Source organism: Diabrotica virgifera, chromosome 3 (genome assembly GCF_917563875.1).
Source record: "Diabrotica virgifera virgifera chromosome 3, PGI_DIABVI_V3a".
NCBI classification, from domain to species: Eukaryota; Metazoa; Arthropoda; class Insecta; order Coleoptera; family Chrysomelidae; genus Diabrotica; species Diabrotica virgifera.
This window is the reverse complement of record NC_065445.1, coordinates 251,005,740-251,030,962: the sequence shown is the minus strand read 5'-3', so window position 1 is coordinate 251,030,962 and position 25,223 is coordinate 251,005,740. Positions and strand designations below refer to the sequence as shown.

Here is a 25,223-nt window from a genome sequence, read left to right as displayed (position 1 = left end):
TCGATAGCTGGAAATAGCAGGGACGACTTATTTCTTATTGTTCGAGTATTCCAGATATGCTCTCCTACAAGCCATCCTGGAAGGAAAAATATTTGGAAAGTGAGTTCCAGGAAGGAGAAGAACATCCTGGTTAAAGAACCTCAGAACCTGTTTCAACACATCTGTGAGACTTTTCCGCGTTGCTGCAGATAAAGTGAAGATTGTCATAATGATCGCCAACATTCGTCACGGATAGGTATATCAAGAAGAAGAAATTCCTTATTCTACTGTTAGACCAGGGCGCATCTGTAAAAATATTAGTACATTTGGACGTCGAGAGGTGACTCAAATTTTTTTACAGAAATTGCTTGAAAATAAATCAAATAATAATATTTGAGTTATCCTCCCTCTCAAAACGGTCCGGAACATTGTTTAAATAATCAAAATGTCAAAAAATTAAGGAAAAATTCGATTTTTTTCTTCGTTTTTTGATTATAACTTGAAAAGTATTCATTTTCGAGAAAAGTTGTACTGATATAAAAGTTGCGTATATAAATTTCCTATAATATAGAATTGGTTAAAAATTTTAAAAATAGTCACCCTTGTTAAAAAATAGAAATTATTGCAAAAAAACCTTACAAAAACAGGTATTCGCATTTTACGTTTTCAAAACAATTTATGCTACACTTAGGACCTTCATATTTTACCCAAAAAAACTTTATGATACAGTAAAATAATGCGGTAAATTTCATTAAGATCGGTTCAATAGATTTTGCAAAATAAATTTCGCAATCCAGCTTTCGCAAAAAAAATTCATTTTTTCAAAATGTTACAGGACTGAAAATAAAGCAGATAGCAAGTTGAATTTTTTTTGCTTATAGAAACGTACTGTACCTTTCATCTGCAATTTTGCAGAATTAAAATCGATTAACACCACGGCGTCAGGAATTTTTTTAAATAAACATTAATTATTGGTGCTACGCGCAGGACAGCGGATAGTTTGCTCTGATTGGTCATTCCAATGACCTTTGATAATGATTGATACATTTTAATTTTTATTACATTTCGATGTAAATAAATAAATTTGTTTATTGCAAAATAAAAACACATACTCTATCCTTTGAAATAACACTTTTATTAGCAAAAACTTTCTTTGTTCATATATTTTAACTTGGAGAATAAAAGTTTATTATTTTTAAACATATGCAATTGTTTAAACAATATTTCACAAACAATAATAAAATTAGCTTGATTTTTGTGGAATTAAAATATTAAAATACAACAAAATATAGAGTAAGAAAATAATATATTAGATAAAGATTGGAAGAAATTTTGGTGGAAATCAACTTGTGTGAATCGAACACCGCTGTGCTGCGCGTAGCACCAAAAATTAATGTTTATTTAAAAAATTTCCTGACGCCGTGGTAGTTAATCGATTTTAATTTTGCAAATTGCAAATGAAAGGTACAATACACTTTTATAAGCAAAAAAAAATTCAACTTGCTATCTGCTTTTTTTTCGGTCCTGTAACATTTTGAAAAAATGAATTTTTTTTGCGAAAGCTGGATTGCGAAATTTATTTTGCAAAATCTATTAAACCGATCTTAATTAAATTTACAGTATTGTTTTACTGTATCATAAAGTTTTTCTGGGTGAAATATGAAGGTCCTAAGTGTAGCATAAATGGTTTAACAACGTAAAATGCGAATACTTGTTTTTGTAAGGTTTTTCGCAATCATTTCTATTTTGTCACAAGGGTGACTATTTTTTAAATTTTTAACCTATTTGATATTATAGGAAATTTAATTACGCAACTTTTATTTTAGTACAACTTTTCTCGGAAATTAATACTTTTAAAGTTACAATCAAAAAACCAAGAATAAAATCGAATTTTTCCTTCATTTTTTGCCATTTTGATTATTTAAACAATGTTCCGGACCTTTTTGAGAGGGAGGATAACTCAAATATTATTATTTGATTTATTTTCAAGCAATTTCTGCAAAAAAATTTGAGTCACCTCTCAACGTCCATCTCAAAACAGATGCGCCCTGGACTATGTGCATTATATGTAAGAACAACTTCAAAATGCGACTCATGAGGTTTGTAAATCTACAGTCACTATAATGTCTCTAACGTTGTTCTTTTCTTGGTAAAATTATAAATTCAGAACTCAACCAGTCCTCCGAGATGTCACCAAGCTGAGTACACATGATTCAAAAGCTTAACCAAAATTTGAGTTTTCCTTGTTAATTAGTATTGACATATCTACCAAGATGTGGTCAGGGCCAACAGCTTTCCTGTTGCTTGTCAATTTTATAGCACGCCGTACTTCTACCGTTAGTATTTATCGACCTTCGTCTTCACCTGATATCTGTTATTCTTCTGGTCTGACGTTATTCTTCTTCTTCTTCTTTTACTTCTTGGAGATCTTTCGATCTGTTTAATTCTGAAGCCTGGTTAATTTCCTGGGAGGTAGATTGTCAACTATCCCTCCATCTTTTAGGTGGTCTTGAACCGGGCGGGTTGTTTTCTGGGGCAATCTTTCGGAGTCTATTTAATTTATTTTTTGGGGATCTGACGTTATTAAGTAGTCAATTATTTGCATTTTATTTAAGTGGTCCTAATTGTTTCTTCATTTATCGTCATTTTCTCTGTCGACTCTAAAATTGTATGATAAGTTTTCATATGATTCAGATATTTTTATTATTCTAGCCAGCTATTCCTCTTCTTTTTTTGTACATATTGAATGTGTTGTGTTTGTATTCTGTTTTCCATTTCAATGCATTTATCCTTTATTCACTTTTCTTTCGATATGTTTATCTTTTGTTTTGTTAATATCTGTGCATTATTATATTCATCTCTGTTGTTTATCTGCTGTATTCTCTGCTCTGCTATCAATTTAAGAATTCGTTTGTCATTCATTGTTTTTTTTTTTCGTCTTTTAGTATGTTTTTCTGTTTTTTGTGAGATATTACCTTCAAACATTTTCCATATGGCTGCATCATTGCTATCATGTATTATTTTGTTATTATTGTTATACGTTAGTTATTGAGCATCGATTACCAATGATGCAGTTACTGGTCATATCAAATTAAATTTTGGACACATTTTACAGCTTTTTTAAAAATGGCTTATTAACAAATATTCCAGAGAAGCGGAGATAATACATAGATTTGCCCGATTATATTTATTATCTTAGTAGTCAAAGTTCTACCTGCACATATAATCGGGATATAATTATTATGTACAGAATAGATAGAATATTTTTGAAATATAATCAGGGGACCAAAATATGAGTTCTGTTGTCTAATTCTGAATGGTAGAATTGAAGGAAATAAGTAGATAGGGCCAGGGCGAAAGAAACTCGCCTGGTTAAAAAATTTGCGACAGTGGACAGATTTAATAATAGACCATTTGCGACACGTAGCCCAAGACTGAGATCAATATTGAAATATTATAAGCATGGTAGCATGGTAGTCGCCGACATTTCTATAGAAACAGGGAACTCTAAGAAAGAGCAGACCTGTACAATTTTTTAATTACGTTAATATACCGTTTGTTCATTATTTGTTTATTTACTAGAAAAGGTCTATAAAAGATGACTCTTTTTTATTGAGTCCATAGCTGAATCCGAACCATATATATTTTCCTAGACGAAATACGGCATTGTTATGTGATTTTTGGGCTGTCAATCAGTTTTGTTAGTTTTGTATATTGCTTTCTGCTATTGCACTTACAGCAATTTAATTGGAAATTTTTGCAAGTAAGGTTGACTGCCTGTTAATTTTTTATACCTACATCTTTGTACTGTGAAAATACGTAGTGCAAAATCTTGAACAACTCTTTCAGTCTCTATTAATACAAAATTCACCCAGAGTCCCACACACCATTTTTTTTTCATTTTTGTGTTTAAGAAATTTCTCTTTTTCGTCAGAAAGAATTTTTCCTCTTTAATTTCCTCTGTTAATTTCATTCTGATAACGCGACAATAGAACACCACGACATGTAACCTGTCGAAGGTTGAAACCACAAATATTCTCAAAATAACCGCCGTAACACCTAAGGCGATCTTATTATAATCCACCTGTATTAGACTAATTACCAAAATTATCTGTAACATCGTCCACTGAAGAATAAACAATCTTGTGGCGGAACAATCCTCCACCTCTCCCTATTACCGAGGAGTATTATCAGCACCAACATGTGCTTTCTCTAGTCGCAGACCGCTGAAGACGTGCTGCTACTGCCGCACGGTTGGTAATAGCAGGAAAGACGTGCATGCTGCCCGGGGCTACCGCAGGCTAATCGTATTTTTTTCTTGATTTGCATTAGTTTGAAAACGAAAGTGAATGCACTAGATGAACGGATCATAGTTTTTTGGTGGACATTTGAATTTCGTCGATTTTTTTTCGGATTAAATCGGAGAAACTTTGTGTTTGTGTTGGTTTAGTCTGTCTGTTAAAAAGTTGTCATAAAGTAAGTTTTTTAATACTATTCTTATTTTACTTAGAGCAAAATAATAAACTTAGTACTATTATTATTTTTTAACTAGAGTAAGCAGCTTTGTATTATTTTCTTTAATTATTATTCCAAGACGTAATATTGTCGGGAAAATATTCTACATAAACTGTAGGTAAATTTTAAAATACATTAAATACATATAGATATATACATTTAAAATTTCATACCGGAAAGTCGTGCCGATTTTCAAAAAAATGGCTATTTTAAACTTCGAACATATTAGATGGATTTGTAACAACAATATTAAGAGGAAAGGAACTTTTTGACGCCTGTCAAAATTTTCAATGTATTTTAAACGTAATCATTTTTTACGAATCCTGAAAAAGCTAATAAGTATTTTTGAAAAATTTAAACGCAGAATGAAAGATTACTTTATTACCGAGGGCCGAAAGTCCCTGAGAATGAATAAAAAGTTTATTTTGAATGAGATATTTGAAATTAAAAATCACACTAAATTTTCTCTTAGCTTTTCACCCCTGTAACTTATTAAAATAAACATTACAGTTAAGTTTTCAGAGACATTCGGCCCTCGGTAATAACGTAATCTTTACGGAGGGTGAAAAGTCGAAGTTTTCGATACTTTTTATATTTTTTGGGCAATATTTATGATATAACTATACCAAAAACCCAGACATCCAAAGTGAAAGTTATCCTCCAACACCAAATTGTTCTATATGGTCCACATAATGTTCAAAAAAAAGTCACACCATTTTGAGCGTCGGGTTTGGGGGGAGAGGGGGGAGAAATCGGTAAATATAAAAAATATCGAAAACCTCCACTTTTCACCCTCAGTAACTCTGGAACCGTTAATTTTATAACAATTATGTATAGAACCTTTTTTGTTTAAATTTTATGTAGAACATTTTTCTATAAAACATTCCTTACGCTAAAGCACAGTTTTAGAAATAATGAAGAAAAACTTAAAAAAACTACTAATTTACCGACTTCTCCCCCATCTCCCCCCAAACCGGACGCTCAAAATGGTGTAACTTTTTACTGAACAATATGTGGACCATATAGAACTTTTTGGTGTAGGAAAACTTTTACTTTGGATGTTTGGATTAGGCCTTTTTTGGACCAGTTATACTATACTACCTCCTTAACTTTGGAACCGTTCATTTTAGAGGGGTTATATAGGGGTTATAGAGGGGTTATAGGACCTTTTTTATTTCAAATTTAATGTAGAACAATTTTATGTAGAGAGTTGCTCTTGGTAAACCGCTTAGTTTTAGAAATATTGACGAAAAACGTAAAAAACTACGAATTTGCAGATTTCTCCCCCCTCTCCCCCCAAACCCGACGCTTAAAATGGTGTGACTTTTTTCTGAACATTATGTGGACCATATAGAGCAATTTGGTGTTGGAGGATAACTTTCACTTTGGATGTCTGGGTTTGGGTCTAACTATACCATACTATTAATGGATAAAAATTATTGGATGTAATATAATTTAGTATGTTATCAATTATAAAAAAAAACAAAGTGTGCCCGATATAATTTTGCTCTGACTAATTAATTAATAAATAAATAATGACTTATAAATAAAATAAACATAATTAATTAATAAATAAAAAAAATTCGACCTGGGCAGATATTATTTTAGATCTTTTGGGTCATTCTAAACAAAAAAGGTCCTTTGTAATGTTTCTATAAAGTTGATCGTTTTCGAGTTATAAACAATTTAAAACTGAAAAAAGAACGAAAGATGACGATATTCAAGGCTTAACAACATAGGAAAAAAAATATTTTTTAAAATTACGACGTACATAAATTCAAGCTCAGACCGTATTTTATCAACTCATAACAAGTATTTTGGACTTCCTTCATTTTAAAATATCATTTTTTAGTTGTTAATGCAGCCCGATCTCCCGTCTTCCCATAAGGAGCCTTCCTCGTTATCAATTAAAAAATATAGTTTAGAATAAAACATGATAAGAATTGAGAATAAACATCGGGAGCTGACAGAAGAAGTTTGAAATTAGGTACTTGATGATTACATTTTACAAAATTACAAAATAATATTTTTTACTTGTGTTTTCGAGCTTTGAACATCGTCATCTTTCGATATTTTTTTAGTTTTAAATAATAATTGTTTTTAACTCTAAAACGATACTAAAAGTAAAATATTACAAAAGACCTTTTTTTTGTTTAGATTGATCCAAAAAATCTAAAATAATATCTGCCCTGGTCAAAATTTTTTTAATTTATAAAAAAAAAGGGCATTTTTTAATTATAACTAATTAAGTAATTATAGTCCGAACAAAATTATATCGGACACTCCTTGTTTTTTGTAATTGTTAAGATACTAAATTACATACCCAATAGTTATTATCTATTAAACAGATCGGTACAGATTGAACTTATATCGGATCCTCTACTATTGCATTTAAAGTTCTCGAAAAAGTCAAAATTCCTATATATTATATAATTTTATACTACCAGACAATAATTACAATATAATAGGATAATAGTATCAATTATACAATACAAATCAACCTTTAAACATAAATTTAGAAATTATACAATTTATAATTAATTTTCCATATACAAAAAAATTTGCCACATAATTCTTTGCAATTATTTAGGAATTAATTTGTGAAATATGGTATGATCTATAAATAAATATTTGTTACAAACAAAATAATTTCAATAAACGTAGATAATTATAACGTAGGTATTAATAGTCCAGTAAATGAACGGGAAATACGGCGATACCGTGTAATTTTCAGGGGCAACTCCGAATTGCATGAAAATTTGGATTTAGGTTCTACTTACCCTCCACTTCTACGTTAAACTTGTGACGTTGGTTGCTTTTGCTTGGGTGTGCCAGTCACCCCTTATAGGGGGTGAAAAAACTGGCGTTTAAAGTAGGTCCGGATCAATTGACTAATTCTAAGCAACCTTCGTTCTGGTGAGTTTCTTAAGTAGGTCAATATTTTTCGAGTTATTTGCGATTGAAAATGTTTATTTTTCGATAAAAAACCAAGTTTTCAGGCGGTTTTTCGTAAATAACTCAAAAACTAAAAATCATGAATGTCTCCCCCTATTTAGCACCTCAAATGAAATTAATGGTTACCGCTTTACAAAAAATTTACTTTACTTATGTATTTTAATATGATCGTTAAATTTCGTAGGTTTAAAATGCTTATTTTTGAAAGGGCTTGAACACATCCCTAATCACGAGTGTATGCAAACTTTGAACAACCATATATCTTAACCATTTTTTGTTTTACAGATAAACAAAATGAAACTAGCATATGCATAAAAGCAAAAGCCTACATTTTTTACTCATGATTTTTTGTATCATGAATATTTTGTTAGTTATTTTGAAAAAGGGCATGTTTCCAAACTTTTCAGAAAAAATTTTTTTTACTATAAAACCCAATTTTTTTAAAAATAAACACTTTGAACCAGTCAAACTTACAAATCGTATACACATACATATAAAGTAAATGGTAAAGCAATAACGATTAATTGTCTTTAGGGTGCTAAATAGGGGGAGATTTTCACGATTTTATTAAAAAAAAGGTACTGCTATATTATAATCGATAAAAATAAAGCTGTTTTTGAACACTTTAAAAAAATTTAATTATAAAAAGTTTTTCCCGAAAATTGCTTAATTTTTTGGTTATTTCACGTCAAATATTCGATTTTAAATTTGACGAATAAGAACGTACTTTTCAGGAGCCTACAACTTTGCTTTTGCTGGGTTTATATAGACTTCATTAATACACCTTTTTTTTCATTTTTTTATAAGCTACATTTTTGCTAGGAATATTTTTTTCGATAAAATATTTACTTTTTGAGTTAGTTGCGAAAAAACCCCCGAAAACGTGTTTTTTGTGTCGAAGATTAAACATTTTTTTTAATCGCAAGTAACTCGAAAAATATTGACTTACTTAAAAAAACTCTATAGAACAAAAGTTGCAGAATTAGTCAATTTATCCATTTCCGGAATTATTTTAAACGCGCGTTTTTAACCACCGAGAGGGGGTGACTGTCACCCCCCAAGTAAAAGCAACCAACGGCACAAGTTTAACTTTAAAGTGGAGGGTAAGTAGAACCTAAATCCAAATTTTAATGCGATTCGGAGTTGACCCTAAAAAGTTCAATCCAAAACGGTCATTTACTGGGCTATTAATAATAAATTTATGGATATAATTTGAAATATTTGGCGTTGATCTAGCAAAGATCTAAAGGTTACATAGTTTCACAAAAAATACCGGTTATTGAATAATATTAATTTAGGCAGAAAATATTCAAAAATTAAATTTTACACATTTTTCGGTAATTTTCGGAGAATGTTAACAAACTGTGGTTTTATGAACCAGGATACACAATACATAAACATAATTTATTTCAGAATATTATTAACCCTCTCAAACCTGGTATACATTGCAATGTACATTAAGTTTAGGTGATCCTATCGACTAAAATCCACAGAGAACGGCAGTTCTCACCAGTGGCGCACAACACCCCTACAAGCGACACTATATATACACGAAATTTTCGATTTTCTAAACCTGACTGAATTGAAAATTGGGCCAAATCCCATATTAAAGTTTAAGAAAAGACTCGTCCATCCATATGTTAGTTCTCCATTTTGGTCCAAGGGTGTGGATTTTACGGCCCTTCCCATTTAAAGCCTGTTTTTCGTTCTCGTCCCCAAAACTCCCAAAAATTTCAAAAATTTAAGCCCGACCTTTGCGGCTTCTGATAGCATAGATCATTACCTTTCCAACGCATGTTTAATTTTGAAAATCGGTTATACCATTCAAAAGTTATCGAGCTCAGAAATATGACTCAATTTTTATTTAAAAAATGGAAAATGTTTGTGGATATGACAATGTATGTATGTATGTATGTATGTATGTATGTGTGTGGAAAAGTTAAACCGATCTGAATTTTTTTTTCTGTGTTTCAAGAGGGTGTGAGGGCCGATTAAGAACCGGTCTAATTTTTGACTTCTGACTACCCGTAAGTTAGCTAGAGGACTAGGTAAATACAAAATAGCATATTTTTTGGGCGTATATATCTTAGGTTGAAGGAAAGACAGGAAAACAGCAAATACACCAAATCAATAGGGTTGAGTTAAGCTTTCAAATGGCGTTCAAGCGATCAAGCTGAGACATACGCAGTGCTCACCATAGCCAAAAAACTGAAAAATTAAACTTTGAAAATTTTGGTTTTTCGACAATTACTCAAAATTTCAACCTACGAATTTCGCCAATAACTGAGCGTTTGTAGAAGAACTCAGGACGCGTCTAACGGGGTCGACCTTATATCTGGGAAAATTCGAATTTTTAAGTTATAGGCTTCATAAGTATGATCAAATCTATTTCTTATGGGAAAAAACGGTTTTTCATGCTCAATAATTCCTGTAATACGTTTAGTTATCATAGTCGATCGTGGATGCATCAGATACTACTTGTCAATACGTTTCAAATTCATGTTTAGTGATCAACATCAGGTAAGCCGTTCAGAAGTTATAGAGCTCCAAAAGTAGAATTAGTCCAGGAACTGAAATTTTTCGCTTCGAAATTTTTACAGAATGGATCGATTTGCTTAAAAATTTGACAATAAGTAGTGGATAGTCCAAGGATCAAAATCTATATGATGCCGAAAGACGCTTTTACCATGGAGTGGTTGCCACCTCATCTCGAGAGTGGAATTTTTTTTTTATATTTTGACTACAAATTCTGGTAAAAATATTAATTATAAGCAAAAAATGTTCATTATAAATTTTTTTGATAAAATTAATAGTTTTCGATTTATTAGTTATCGAAGCTGTTAGTTTTATATCGGAAAGATTACCAGATAACGGCAGTTCTCGCCAGTGGCGCAGAAATACACCCCCCTACACGCGATACTATTATATATACGAAATCTTCAAGTTCAAAAAAAGACTCACCCATTCATATGTCAACCATCCATTTTTGTCCAAGGGTGTTGATTTTACGGCCCTTCCTATTTAGGGTCTGCTTTTCGTTCTGGTCCCCAAAACTCCCAAAAACTTCGAAAATTTAAGTCCGACTTTTGCGGCTTCTAACAGTACTGATCATTACCTTTCCAACGCATGTCTAATTTTGAACATTACCAGAGAACGGCAGTTCTCGCCAGTGGCGCACACCCACACCACCCTACACGCGACACTATATATACACAAAATTTTCGATTTTCTAAATCTGACTGAATTGAAAATTGGGCCAACTCCCATCTTAAAGTTCAGAAAAGACTCACCCATTTATATGTCAACCATCGATTTTGGTCCAAGGGTGTAGATTTTACGGCCTTTCCTATTTAGGGCCTCTTTTTCGTTCTCGTCACCAAAACTCCCAAAAAGTTTAAAAATTTGTCCAACCTTTACGACTTCTAATAGAACTGATCATTACCTTTCCAATGCATGTCTAATTTTGAAAATCGGTTATACCATTCAAAAGTTATAGAGCTTAGAAATGTGACTCAATTTTTATTTAAAAAAGGGAAAATGTTTGTGGATATGTATGTATGTGTGTTTGAAAGTTAAACCGATTTGATATTTTTCTCTGTGTTTAAAGAGGGGGTCAGAGCCGATTTAGAACCGGTGTAGTTTGTTACTTTTGACGACCCATAAGCCAGCTATAGGACTTGGTAAGTACAAAACGGCATATTTTTGGGGGTATATATATGCGGATCACGAAGAGACAGGAGAACCGCAAATACATCAAATCAATAGCGTTGACTTAAGCTTTCAAATGGTGTGTCTAAGCCGTCAGGATCTGACATATACACGGCTCAGTATAGCCGAAAAACTGAAAAACTAAACTTTGAAAATTTTTTTTTTCGACAATTACTCAACATTTCAACGTATAGGTCTGGATCCCGCGTATGAAAAAAAAGTTGATTAATAGCAAGCTGAAAATTTGTTAATAGCTTAAGGGTGTCTAGTCGAATAAACTTTGATATATGGGAACACTGGAACAGGGGTAGTTTTAATTGTGGAACAGGATAAAAATTTGGAACGATCAGACCACGAAAACGGCACATTTATTTTGTCCGACAGAACAGACTTAAACTCTCCGAACAGAGATTAAACTCTGTTGCTGCTCAGACTGCTATTTATCACCTCTCATAATTCCTGTCATTTGACATATTCTACATGTTCCACTCACTAAAACGCCCATTTGGTGATAAATAGCAGTCTGATTTTTGCATGAGAGTTTAATCTCCGTTCGGAGAGTTTAAGTCTGTTCTGTCGGACAAAATACATGTGCCGTTTTCGTAGTCTGACCGTTCCAAATGTTTAACCTGTTCCACAATTAAAACTTCCCCTGTTCCAGTGTTCCCATATATCAAAGTTTGTCCGACTAGACACCCTTAAGCTATTAACAAATTTTCAGCTTGCTATTAATCAACTTTTTTTTCATACGCGGGATCCAGACCTAGTACGAATTGCTCCAATAACTTAAGGTTTGTAGAAGGACTCAAGACGAATCTAACGATGTATACCTCATATCCGGGAAAATTCAAATTTTTAGGTTATAGGCTTCATAAATATGATAAAATCTATTTCCTGTGGGAAAAACGGTTTCGAAAGCTCAATAATTCCTGTAATAGCTTCAGTTATCATACTTGACCTTAGATCCATCAGATACTACTGGTTAATACGTTTCAAACTCATGTTTACTGATCAAAATCGGTTAAGCCGTTTAGAAGTTATTAAGATACAAAAGTATAATCCAATTAACGATTGTTCCCCAAATGGTTTATGTAGTTATAGTGGTTACGACGCTAAATTTGATCTGGCAACGGGCAATCCGACTTCATTTACCGGCCATCTCAATATATTTTTTTTTCAGTCTATTTCGAATAGAAAAAAATCTAGTGTACATTCGATTGACACTAGATCATTTGGGAGATAATGCAACAAAGGTGACAATTTATAAAGCTTGACGTGTAATAGAGGAACATTGCATTCAACTTCATACATTTAATTTATAAATACCTTTGAAAAACTCCTGATACAAGAATAAAAAACCGCTAAACGCCGTAAAAATGAGTGGCGCATAAAATATTCCAGCTACAAAAAAAAACTGATATGAATGTTACGTGGCGCGAAAATGGATTTTCATTTGATGCAAAACAAAATTTTAGTTTTATTTTAAAATATTTTTCCATAATATTTGCTAAATTTGAAGTAAACGCGCCACAAAAGAGTTTCAAAATTCAAACTGTACCAAAGTTACTCTTTTGTGGCGCGTTTACTTCAAATTTAGCAAATATTATGGAAAAATATTTTAAAATAAAACTAAAATTTTGTTTTGCATCAAATGAAAATCCATTTTCGCGCCACGTAACATTCATATCAGTTTTTTTTGTAGCTGGTATATTATATGCGCCACTCATTTTTACGGCGTTTAGCGGTTTTTTATTCTTGTACATATATACAGTGAGGACGTTTGAGTTGGAATAAATTCATTATCTCGAGAAGGGGCGAAGTTGAAGAGAAATCCTAAGACAGGTCGATTTTTATTTTTAAATTATGACTTTTTGGCATATCTATCATACTAGTGACGTCGTCCATATAGGTGTGATGACCTAATCGGTGATTTTTTTTTAAAGACTAGGGGTTGTGTGATAGCTCATTTGAAAGGTTATTTAATTCTATATTCAGTAATATAAACGTTAACTTAATTATTTATACAGGGTGTCCAAAAATTTTTTTGAAGTTATACTTCTTTACGATCCACAGTGAAATTTTATAATTCCCTGGCGCATGCTCAGACAGACAGTATGTAGTTCGTTGCTAAGCTTTCAAATTATGTATGTATCAGTGCAAATAAGTCATTAAAAGAATATATTAGTGTTTTTAGTAAATTTATTATTTATTATAATGTTTGTGTCTTTGGATTTGTCTTCCTCGGGAATAAAATATTTTATAATAATAGTAAGTATATTTACTTTAAATTTTAAAGTATTTTTATACTTCACTGGGTCTATTAAATTTGTCAGTATGTATGAGAAATCTTGTAACCTGTCAAAACAAGGGGAGTACAGTAAGGTTTCTTTTTATGCGGATTATCTTTATGCGATTTTGAAGTTGTGTGGTTGGTATTTCATTCAAAAATATCTATTATTAACAATAATTAGTATAATTAATATTAACTATTTCCATCCAGTAGTCTGAGAGTTTGCAATTCGGGTATTCCCCTTGTTACATGATGTACCATGCAGCTATTATATCAATCTGAATTTCGCATTGAAAGGTACCTATTAGGTCTGGATCCCGCGTATAAAAAAAAGTTGATTAATATCAAGCTGAAAATTTGTTAACAGCTTAAGGGTGTCTAGTCGGACAAACTTTGATATATGGGAACACTGGAACAGGGGAAATTTTAATTGTGGAACAGGTTAAAAATTTAGAACATGTCAAATGACAGGAATTATGACAGGTGGTAAATAGCAGTCTGATTTTTGCATGAGAGTTTAATGAAAGGGTAACAAATCAATTGGAAGTACTGTCGGACAAAATACATGTGACGTTTTCGTGGTCTGACCGTTCCAAATTTTTAACCTGTTCCACAATTAAAACTTCCCCTGTTTCGGTGTTCCCATATATCAAAGTTTGTCCGACTAGATACCCTTAAGCTATTAACAAATTTTCAGCTTGCTATTAATCAACTTTTTTTTCATACGCGAGATCCAGACCTATATAACATGTAATTGTTTTGAAATTAAATGTAAATGTTGCTGATTTCAAGTTGCAGTATAATAAACAGCACATTTTGATTTCTGGATTGAAACATTTAATTAAGTGTCGTAAAGTTTTATGTTCCATTAGAAGAGGTTTTTGCAATCTCAATATCGTTAGCCAGCGTTTTTAATTTCTTCTTTAAGATTTTATTTGGCCCAATGAAGAAAAAAATACATCAAAGACACAATTTTTGGTGGACAAACGTGCACCATTTTATGTGATTTTAGAAAATCACGGAACATATCCCTACTTTTTCAATGCAAGTAAAATCTTTTTTATGTGATTTTTTTATATGTGATTTTCTGAAGAACGTTTCCACCGCATAAAACGAGACCTTACTGTATAGCTCAGTGGAAGAGCGTTCGTCCGGAGATCGAGAGATACCCGGTTCAAATCCGTATGTTATCTACTTTTTTATTTATTTTTGGTAGATATTGGGTCTATTGAATAAAAAGAAGTATTTGCTTTTACTTCCTCGTATTTAAGTATTTACTTAATAGTAATTAAATAAAGCATTAAAGAAATGACTATTCAATTACTATTAAGTAAATACTTAAATACTTGTAAGTAAAAGCAAATACTTCTTTTTATTCAATAGACCCATTGTTTTAATAAAAAATTTTGGAAAGTAGTAAGTAAAAATTAGTTTAATCTTTAATTAAAATACAAATAACCTGTTGAAAGTATATTTATTTCGTTGAAATCATATAATAGAAGTATAACTTCTTACGTGCGTTGAAAGTAGGAAAGTACACACACATTCATTTTTTGTAAATTAATTAATTGAGACAAAAAGAAGAATGTATATAATTCATTTATTTCAAAATACATTTGAATGCTCTCAGAAAATAGAAAAAAATGTTTATTTCACAAATAAACATTGTTTTTCGCTTAAATTCAGTGTTAAAACTGCCACCCACCTGCGTCTTAGCAGTTTTGAACATTGAATTTAAGCGAAACGCAATGTTTATTTGTAAAATAAATATTATTACCTGTTTTTCTGACAGCAGTAAAATGAATTTCGAATTAAATAAATTGCTTACATTCTTCTTTTTGTATAAATTAATTTATTAAAAATATTTTTTGTACACCCTGTATTAATATTTCTGTTAATGTTTATATTACTGAATAGAGAATTAAATAAGCTTTCAAATGAGCTATCACACAACCCCTACTCTCATTTAAAAAAATCATCGATTACGTTATCACCCCCAGATGGATGACGTCACTAGTAACATATATATGCCAAAAGTCATAATTTAAAATCAAAAATCGACCTGTCTCAGTATTTCTCTCCAAATTCGCCCATTCTCGAGAAAATAAATTTATTCCAACTCAAACGTCCTCACTGTATATTAAAAACTGTATAAATCAGCATATTTGCTAATTTATGCAAATGTCATATAGACATACATAAAAAATATATACATACATGTCACTTTTGGCTTTTTGACCCTCCTCTACAAATATATTACAAAATAATTTTTTGTGACCCAAAAAATTCAGGTTTGAAAGGGTTAATTTGCAAAATCCATGACCAAAAAATTTAACTAGAGACAATATGCACAACTTCATACTATCAAGACATTATTGAATGTCTAAATTGTTTTCTGCAGACTTTTTTCTCTTGAAAAGTCTATCTTCATGTCGTACATACTACAATTTCTTCTTTTTCTTTTATTTCATTTAGATCTTTCGATCTGTTTAATTCTGAAGCTGCCTCTGGTTAATTTCCTGGGAGGTAGATTGCCAACTATCCCTCCATTTTTTAGGCAGTCTTCCGGGGGATCTTGAACCGGGCGGGTTGTTTTCTAGGGTGTCGTCATCTGATAGTTCCGTCCGGTATCCGAGGCTGTATCTCCAGTTCTGTGTATGGGTTTTTCTCCCAGATAGGTGGCTAACCTCACCATAGGAACCCTCCTATTTTATCCGGTCTTTGGACCGGCAGTGTCATCCGATGAGCTACTTGATCCACCCATCAGACGACCCAGGCGGAGTTTATACTACAATTTAATTCGTGTTTACTGAAACTCATGCCAGATCGTCGACTTAGACTCAGATAGAGAAATGCAGACTCCTCAGTCTGATTTATTTCACCCCCGCCTTGTGATTTATCTCAAGACTATGTATTCAGTTGCTTGTTTTATGTTTGCTTGCTGTGATTTTGAGGTCTTTTTCTTATCAAGCAAATATGCAAGTAAAATAATCAACAAGAGTGAAAGCCTGAAAAAGTGAAGCTTTTTTTGGTACTGTCTGCTTTACAGAAAGTTGGATACAATTTCGGCAAATCATACCCGATTTTTAGCTATCCGTTAAAGTGATTGTTAGTTTAAACCGATCTAGTCTCTATTTGTTGTAATTTGCTTCTTATCGTAGTTAGGTTTCTGACATTTATGACATGGTACTCAATGTGGGTTTCGTGTGAGGATAAAGGATTACTTTATTTGGAAGGATTCATTGAGTTGTCCCTGTTTAGGGTTTTGTCCTCTTCAGGGTATGTGTTGAATTTTGTTTTGTGTGACAGAAAATGTAAACAGTCCGAAAGAACACTGGGACAAGGTGTGGTTGGCCTGAGTGAGTGTTGCCAGACGGTGGTGGTTCAGCTGACTATCAGAGAACAGAGAAGAAAGTTTGATGGAATTGATGTTGGTTCCATTGAAAAATGTGTGTACTGTCCGTGCTTTGCCCTCGATCAAGCTCCCTAGAAACCATTGTACAATGGACAGGCAAGCCTGCATTCTTCGTCGGCGGTCAGGAGGTGGTTTTGGACATTGCGTGGACAGTGTGCGTTCAAGTGGTAGAAAATAGTTGCGGCTATTTTCTTAGGGACAACAGGTATAATTGTGCAATGAAGTTGGGAAACCGCAAAAAACCAGTTAAAAGAGGTGAATACGGTAGGCTAGCTGGGTAGCTTCAAGGATTTCTTCGTATTCTGCCGGGAGTTCGTCAATGCATGTTTGCATTAGAGCGGACGGTGGGTGAATCTTTTTCCGTTTGGGCTTTCGGTGGCAGAATACGTCGCCAAGAGAAGAACACGAACATTTTAGAGATTGTTGTATGTCAGAGAGGGGACCGTTGATTACTTTAGATGTGAAGTTCCTGTTCAGAGAGTTTATTCTCTCGATAATTGTGGGGATATTAGAAAGGTTATGGATTTCATTAGAAGGGAATCTCCAGTGCTCGTAGTTTGCTCTACGCAGGATTCTACGTTCCACCCGCAACAACCTCACTTTCTGTGCTCTACTGAAAAGACTATAGAGACGTGCTTTGTACTCACTGATGGGTCGAATATAGGTCTTGTAAGTGTGGATGAGAGTTTTCGTGTATGTCTTGCCAATTTTCCCTGAAACAGGGTTGAGAAGTCTGGCTCTATTTCTTACCCTATCTAAAGTTGCCTTTAGATGTGAATCCCAGTTGAGAGTCCTGGTAAACAGAACTCCCAAATAGGTTGCAGTCGGGCTGAGCATGAGCCTTTCTCACATCAGTCTCAGTGGATATTGGTCGTCTTCATTTCTGATGATTCTGAGTGACACAGAGGGGGCGCGAAACACAATTGTTGTTGTTTTATTAGCGTTCAGCCTAAGTCTCCACTAACAACACCATTCCTCGACCGCGTCTAACAGAGCCTGAGCTCTTCTGTGAATTAGTTGTGGATTGTATCGTGTAGTTGTTGTGAGTAGAGCTGTGTCGTCCGCATAGAGAAACAGACGAGTGCCTGGGATATTTTGGTTTGAAAGATCACTGTTGTAGAGTATGTACAACAGTGGAGCTAGAACTGATCCTTGGGGAACTCCAGCTTGTGGAGTAAGGAGTTGATTTTTGATCGCATACTTTCACTCTAACAGTTCGGTCGTGGAGGTAAGAATGTACAATTTTTGTAAATTGTAGAGGAAGCCTGATGTCAATTAACTTCCGAAAAAGTCCGTCGTGCCAGACCTGATCAAAAGCCTTTGTACATCAAGGAAAATAGCTATGGCGAATGAACCATCGTTGATGGTTTGAGTGATTTTAATGGTGAAGTCAATCAATGCATGTTGTGTAGATTTACCGTTTTGGAATCCGTATTGAAATTTAGGGATGATATTGCGGGTTTCAAGACAGTCATTGAGCCTCTTTTTTAGGATTAGCTCAAGGACTTTTCCCAGAGTGTTTATGAGAGAGATAGGTCTATAGGATTCCACGTCGGTGGGGGGCTCACCTTTTTTGGTAACATGATTGTGTTGGCTACTTTCCAAGGAGTAGGAAAGTAGCTGATTTTGAGACATGCATTGAAAATTTTTGTGAGAAGAGGGATAATACTCTCAGGAAGCTTCTTAAGGCATCTTTGAGTGATGCAATCAGGTTCGGGAGCGCTGTTTTTGCCTTGGTCGCAAAAGCTCTCCGTTTCTTTATCTGTGAGAAGGTCTATAATCGGGTCATGAACCGGAACGTGATAGTTGAGAGTATTTCTGACTATGAATTCTGTGTTGAGTTTAAATATGCGATCAAAATTCGGGTTGTTGGGCGGTTTGAAAGTTGTTTTGAAGCGAATTTTTGAATGCTTCTACTTTCCCTTCTGAGGAGCTTATGATTTGGGACATGGGAAGTGAACATGAGTCTTTTTCATGGTGACCCCGAGGTACTTTGCTTCATTTGACCATCCAATGAAAGTGTCAAACATCTCTAGTTGTTCGGCTAGTAAGCCGCATCTATTTTTCTTAAAAATTAATTCTTGAGTTTTCCCCGCACTTACTGCAATTTTTCACTGTGTGCACCATTCTTCTAGGACGTTTAGTAGTGTCTGAAGGTTTCTAGTTGCAATACCTTGTATTTTGTGCTTGGTCATTATTGACATGTAGCCTGCATACAGAATGATCATAATGCCTGCAATTTTATGGGCATCGGCTGTGGATATGTTATACAGCAGCTTTCTGTCGTACTCCTGTCTCCGGAATTCCGACTTTGGATAGGACTTGTTCTATGTGAATCCTGAATTGTCAGTTAGCGAGGTAAAAGAAGAGTAGCTCTGTGATGGCGTTGCTGTATCCATTGTTTTTCATTTTATAGATCAATTGTTTGTGTCAGACTCTGTCGAATGTTTAGCTTAGGTCTAGGATGGCTACTCCGGTGTACTTGAATCCTGTTATGATGTATTCTGTAAATCTAAACACCTGGTGTCCTTTTTCTTGTGAATTTGACTCTTAATACTAATTGAGCTTCTGGTACCTGTAGTCTTTCTGTTTCTTCTTCGAGCCTTGAGAGTATTACTCTTTGGTTCTTTCTTTGGTGATGTTTTCGGGATCAGGTTGCTCACTTCTTTTGGGGATATGTAAATATGTATATATTTCAATGGTGGATCTTCTGTTTGTGTGGTCTTCTGTAATAACATTAGATGAAGTCTTATTTTTTCTTTCAATTGCATTCCGATGTTCTTCTCGTCTTACCTGTATTCTTCAATTGGTGTGACCGATGTACAATTTGTTGCAGCCCTCACAAGTGCTATGTAGCAACTTTCCAATGCTATTTTTGGAAGTACTTACTGCATCATCATGTTCCAACTTTTGATATAGCCCTCAAACATTTTTAAAATAAAACAGTTGAAACCATTTTGCTGTTATTTGATCTATAACTATACATACAGTTGAGTCCCTGAATCTTTACCCGTGCGTCATCATTTAAAGCATACGAAATAATTCGATGATAAGTCGGAAATTGGAATTTACTAAACTCAACAGCAAGTGACAGTAAGGGACTTGCTGTTGCGTTTAGTAAATTTCAATTTCCGACTTATCATCGACTTATTTCGCATGCTTTAAATGATGACGCGCGGTAAAGATTCAGGGACTCAACTGTACAAGGCTAGACTAGGCTTGACAAAGTTGACTAAAAAATACAAATTTGATTACGCTGCAAACACGAAATAAAAAAGAGATAGACGATGAGTTCTACATTAAGCACATAGAGTATATTATCTGGTCAATGTCGATCACTTCTTGTACTATTTCATCTACCTTTGGTCATTGACAGTCAGTCACTTAACCCACCCTGTATTATTGTGTGGAAGAAAAGGAGATATCAAGTAATAAGATATTAGTTTTGTATTCGGCATTTAGGGTGGTCTCTTCTAGCTATTCAAAATTTCTTGCACTTCTTCATCTACCCTCTAGTAATTGTCGATCACTTCTTCTGTGGGAAAAAACAAGATTAGGAGATAGGCGACCGTTCTTTACAACTATCTGGTCATTGTCGATCACTTCTTGGAATTCTTGGTTCCAAGAACCAAGAACTTCAAGTTCAAAGAAGCCTCCCCCAGTCTTTGTCATCAGATACTCTAATGGGTAGATATGGATACCAAAGTGATTTTAAACTCCGCTTGTTCTATTACTATATTGTTAATATTCGTTTGTTAATATTCGGTTGTTAATATTCGTTTCATAGTTGTGACTGCATAGCTTCACTGAAGATGCATGGGATGCTGAAATAGCTATATGGAGATGGTGGTCCAACTCTGAATAGAATAAAAACAAAAACTGCCTTTATTATTTTACTATATTGTTGTTAATAAGTTTTGATATCACCTTAATAAAAGAGCCCGGGCTATACAATGGCCAAATAAAAGGTCTAGGTATATTATAAAGTATTTTAATTAATTTTCCATATAACAAAAAAATATACCAAATAATGCTTTGCAATTATTTATGAATTCCTTTGTGAAATATGATATTGTCTATAAATAAATATGCATTAAAAACAAAGTAATGTCAGTCGATAAATCTAGTTAACTATAAAGTAGGTATTATAATATAAAATTTATGGATGTAATCTCAAATTTTGGCGTTGATCGAACAAAGGTCTGAAGGCCACATACACATGTTATGTAGTTTCGCAAAAAAAAACACTTGCTGTTGAATATCATAATTTAATTAGAAATTAGTTGAAATTAAACTTTACAGAGTTTGTTGTACATTTCCCAGAACGTAAACGACCTGTGGTTTTGGTTGTCTAGAGTCTAGGATATAAACTCCAAAATAATGTATTTCAAAACATCAAAAATTTGCAAAATCCATGATTAAAAATGTTAATAAATCTAAAAATGATTTGCCTTTATAAGATATAATAGATATATCATCTTTCAATCTCTTTCATCTAGTCCAGTGGTCGAAAAAGTGCGGCTCTGGAGCCGCATGTGGCTCTTTGACTCCTTATTCTTATTCTCATAGCTTTATCAATTAGCTTTTATCAAACTTACAAACTTTAGCATTTGCCAAAAATCCTCTTAATGCTGCGATAACTGAGTTGAAATTTTCTCTTTGTGAAATTGGCATTACTAGCTTTGAAACATAATTTCTGGATTTAAAAAACAAGGACGTATTGGAAATATTGGAGAAGAAAAAAATGTTCACAACAAAAGTGACCTAAATAAAACCTTACAATACGAAAGAAAATAGAAATTTCTACGATGATTGGAAACGAAGATATCGCCAAAAAAAAGCAAAAAAAAACACTTTTTAATTTTTTGGGGGGTTATGGATTTTGGGGGTTTAAAAACTTTTTGGTCGAATACTTTTTAATGTAGAACATGTGATTTTTTTTATTTTTGGAATATCGCTGGGAGCATTTTTCCCTCTCTTAACCGACTAGACTCTTTAGTTTTATTATTTAGTGTAATTAAAGTTTGCTGAACAAGCAGATTTGGCTCCCAATTTTTTTTAAATTGTTTAAAGGTTCATATTTGGCTCTTTGGCCAAAAAGTTTTCCGACCACTGATGTAGTCAATCTTTCTAGTTGTGAGTAAGAATTCAACTCTACGTCAAATTTCTCGATGATGTTGATAACTTTGTCCTTACTCACTACCAGTTCGTCCTGTTTGATTATGAGTTTTTATATATCTGTTTTGCCTGAAGGTAATCTTGATATTTGCACCCTCATTCTGTAGTTATTTTGTCGGGTCTCTGTAGTGTATTGAAAGCGAACACTTTGTTTGAACTGGAACACCCTTTAATAAGAATTAAAGTGAACAAACAAAACTACAAACGTACAACTAAACTTAACCCTAGTAGGTACAGGTAGCCACGTTCCAATACCAATACTTGACATGTTGCCAACCAAAGGAATATTGACAAGCATTGGTACCAAAATACATATCAGTCTCTTCTATAATTTAATTATTAAAGTTATTTTCTTTTTTCAGATCTCTTTATTCACTCTTTTTTTTTTAGTTTTCAAGAATTCAAATCTGCTGATGATAGATCTAGTGGATGGCTAGTAGTGTATATGTTTTTGTAGTCACTTAATAGTTTTCAAAAAAGAGTTTGCCATTAAAATACTCAACAACATCCAAGTGCATATTTACGTTATGAATTTTCTCAATGGTCACATTGGCCTCTGCAACACTTGACTTCTTTTGAACATCGCTCTACTCTAGAAAAATTTCAATATGCTGAAGATTGTTTTTGTTTTCTATATAGTTCAGACATATACAAAAATACCTTTCAAATTATTGTCTATTTGATCGAAAAATAATAAAAATATTTTCACAAATATTTTATTGGATGTCCTGAACGTTTGTCGAGTGGTTTGTCATATGTTATTTTTGAAGGTTTGACGATTTATATTTCGTAGAAAACTAATGCATCACACATAACTCACGTATTCTGCAATGATTCTTACGTAAAATTCAATTTTTGGTATTTTATTGCAATATTTCTTAGACCATTTCATTAGAAATATTTAATGATGAGTGTCACTTAAATAAAATAATTGGTATTGGAATTTTCCCATCATATCATGGCAATGAATGAAATATATATTTTTAATAAATGAATAAGAATTATACGTCTGGGTTAAAGATTTGTCTCTAAACAGGCATGTTGAACATAAATGGATTTTTCAGCATTGCTAAACTCATGTTAATACCAAAATGTTTCTAACATTCAGCCAACGTAATAAGTTATACAAAATTACTACCTGGAATGTCAGTAGTCTATTCACGCAGGAAAACTACAAACTCCAATTATTCAGGAAATGAACAGAATTAATACCCTCAGGATAAGCTAATTACAACAGGAAGGCACATGAATAATCAGTACTAGTGGGAAAACATTTTAGCAGTCGGGGTGATAGCTTCTTCATCTTCTTTTTGTATAGACATGAAACTGTCTGTTTTTTCAATGTGCCTCCAGTAAGTTGTCGTTCCATCGTTTTCGTGGTCTTCCCACTGATCGTCTTCTTTGGGGAACCTTCTCTCGCCGTCCTTACTACTATTATTATATACTACTATAACTCTCTTTGATGTCATTGGGCTTATGTGGTAGCTGCATTCTACTCTTCTGTTTTTTACCCAGTTAATAATGTTGTCCACCTTGCATCTCAGTCGTATATCTGCACTTCTAGCTTTGTCCCATAGTGCCTTAAAGAGTTATAATATCTACTTTTCTAGACTTCCTTTTGTCTAGAGATACAGAGAGTATCAGGTCGTGTTTCTGTCGCGTATGTTATGATGACTGTTTTGTAAATAGTGCCTTTTTATTTCCCCATATTGTTTCATTAAGGCAACCAGCGGCTCTGTTTGCTTTATTCACTTGATCTTCCACTTTATTCACTAGATATTTAAACTCCATGACTGTTATTCCTTAATATTGTAATTATTGTTTTTTAGTTCCTTTATTTCATTTTATATTTCTTCCTTTGTAGGTATTTCTATATGTGTTTCTTTCTTCTTCGTTTTTATTTAACAGTTGTGTAAATTAAGTTTGCCAATATATTATTATTTCCCCTGGTTCATTGTATTATTCCTTCATCATTTTTCATGTACAAGTTATTTTTCTGATACCCGCTTTTCATTTTTTTTCCTGGAAAAAAGATCTTATTCCCTTTTTTAGAATTTTTCTTTTACCTCTTTGAATTTGTTTTCGTTGTATTTTTTGTTTTTGTATGTTCTCTTCATAATTTTTCTCAATTCTCTGTAGCAGTTTGCTACGGTCACTGTTATTTGTTAAAATTGTTATTTTTATTTTCATATGTGCCATTATTTTGCTTTGTGTTTTCTATATTAGATAATGTTCATTAAGGATATTTTATTCGTGTTTAAAGTGTTTCTTTTATGATTTCTCACTTTTCTTCCAGGTTTTACATTTCTGGTTATTAATTTAGTCGAAGTTGTACAAGGTTCCAATGGCAAAATAACTTTACAACACGAGTCATATTGTTAATTAAGTTCTCTTGCCCTCATATATTTATAGCTTAAGCGCTATTGAATGAAATGCGAAAGGAAAATGGAGTTGTTGTTAATGAGAAATTTGAAAAATTATTACCCTTCTCCTTCGCTTTATATATTACGTACTGTTTCCTAAAATGGCACCACTTGTTTTTTCTTTCTTTAGTGCCTTTATAGGTCACAATTTGCATTAATTTAAGAACTTCTTAAAAGGTAAACAAAAGACATAAACTGTCTGACGCAGACTTTTAGCATGGAGCAAGCTGAAACGTTAATCAAAAATTTAAAAATAGATATCAAAAATAACATGAGATCTAAAGCAAGGAAGGAGTGGTTGCTTAATCTTTTTTCAGAAATTCTTCGTAGTGATAATCTTCCGACGATTACCTGGATTCAAGACCTGGCCAATCAAAAATAACATACCAGAAAATTTTTGACAAACATCTTTACTTTAGTGAGCTCTACCTATAAACCTTCATAGACACAGTGATCAAATCTGTCTAATTTCAAATCTGAATTTTTTTAGCATATTATACAGTTGTGAATTTTTGTAAAATTTGAATAGACTTATTTAATGTTTTGGCCTTTGAATAAGGAAGAAAACCGTCAGGATACCGGGTGTCCAGTTATATTTTCCCCCATTTTAACTGCCTATAACTTCCAAACGGCTTAAGATAGAAATATGCGGTTTTCGATGAAATGTTTTATTTTAGTAAAAGTTTTATCTGAATGGATTGAATTTCGCTTTCAAATACGAAAAGAAAAATGGCGGATTTTTGAAAAAAACGTTGTTGAC

At 33.0% G+C, this 25,223-nt stretch overlaps 1 protein-coding gene across 2 annotated transcripts in view; it reads left to right on the top strand.

The window, feature by feature from the left end:
- The window catches only part of LOC114336418 (uncharacterized), a 407,921-nt gene that overhangs the window by 241,885 nt on the left and 140,813 nt on the right, over positions 1-25,223 (top strand). Inside the window, exon 1 of one of the 2 annotated variants that reach the window (XM_050646094.1) lies at positions 4,183-4,455. The exons of the other annotated variant lie outside the window; for it this stretch is intronic. The gene's annotated coding sequence lies outside the window, so the exon portion shown is untranslated. Of the gene's footprint in view, positions 1-4,182; positions 4,456-25,223 lie in introns of those variants that run through there. 2 annotated transcript variants of the gene reach the window in all.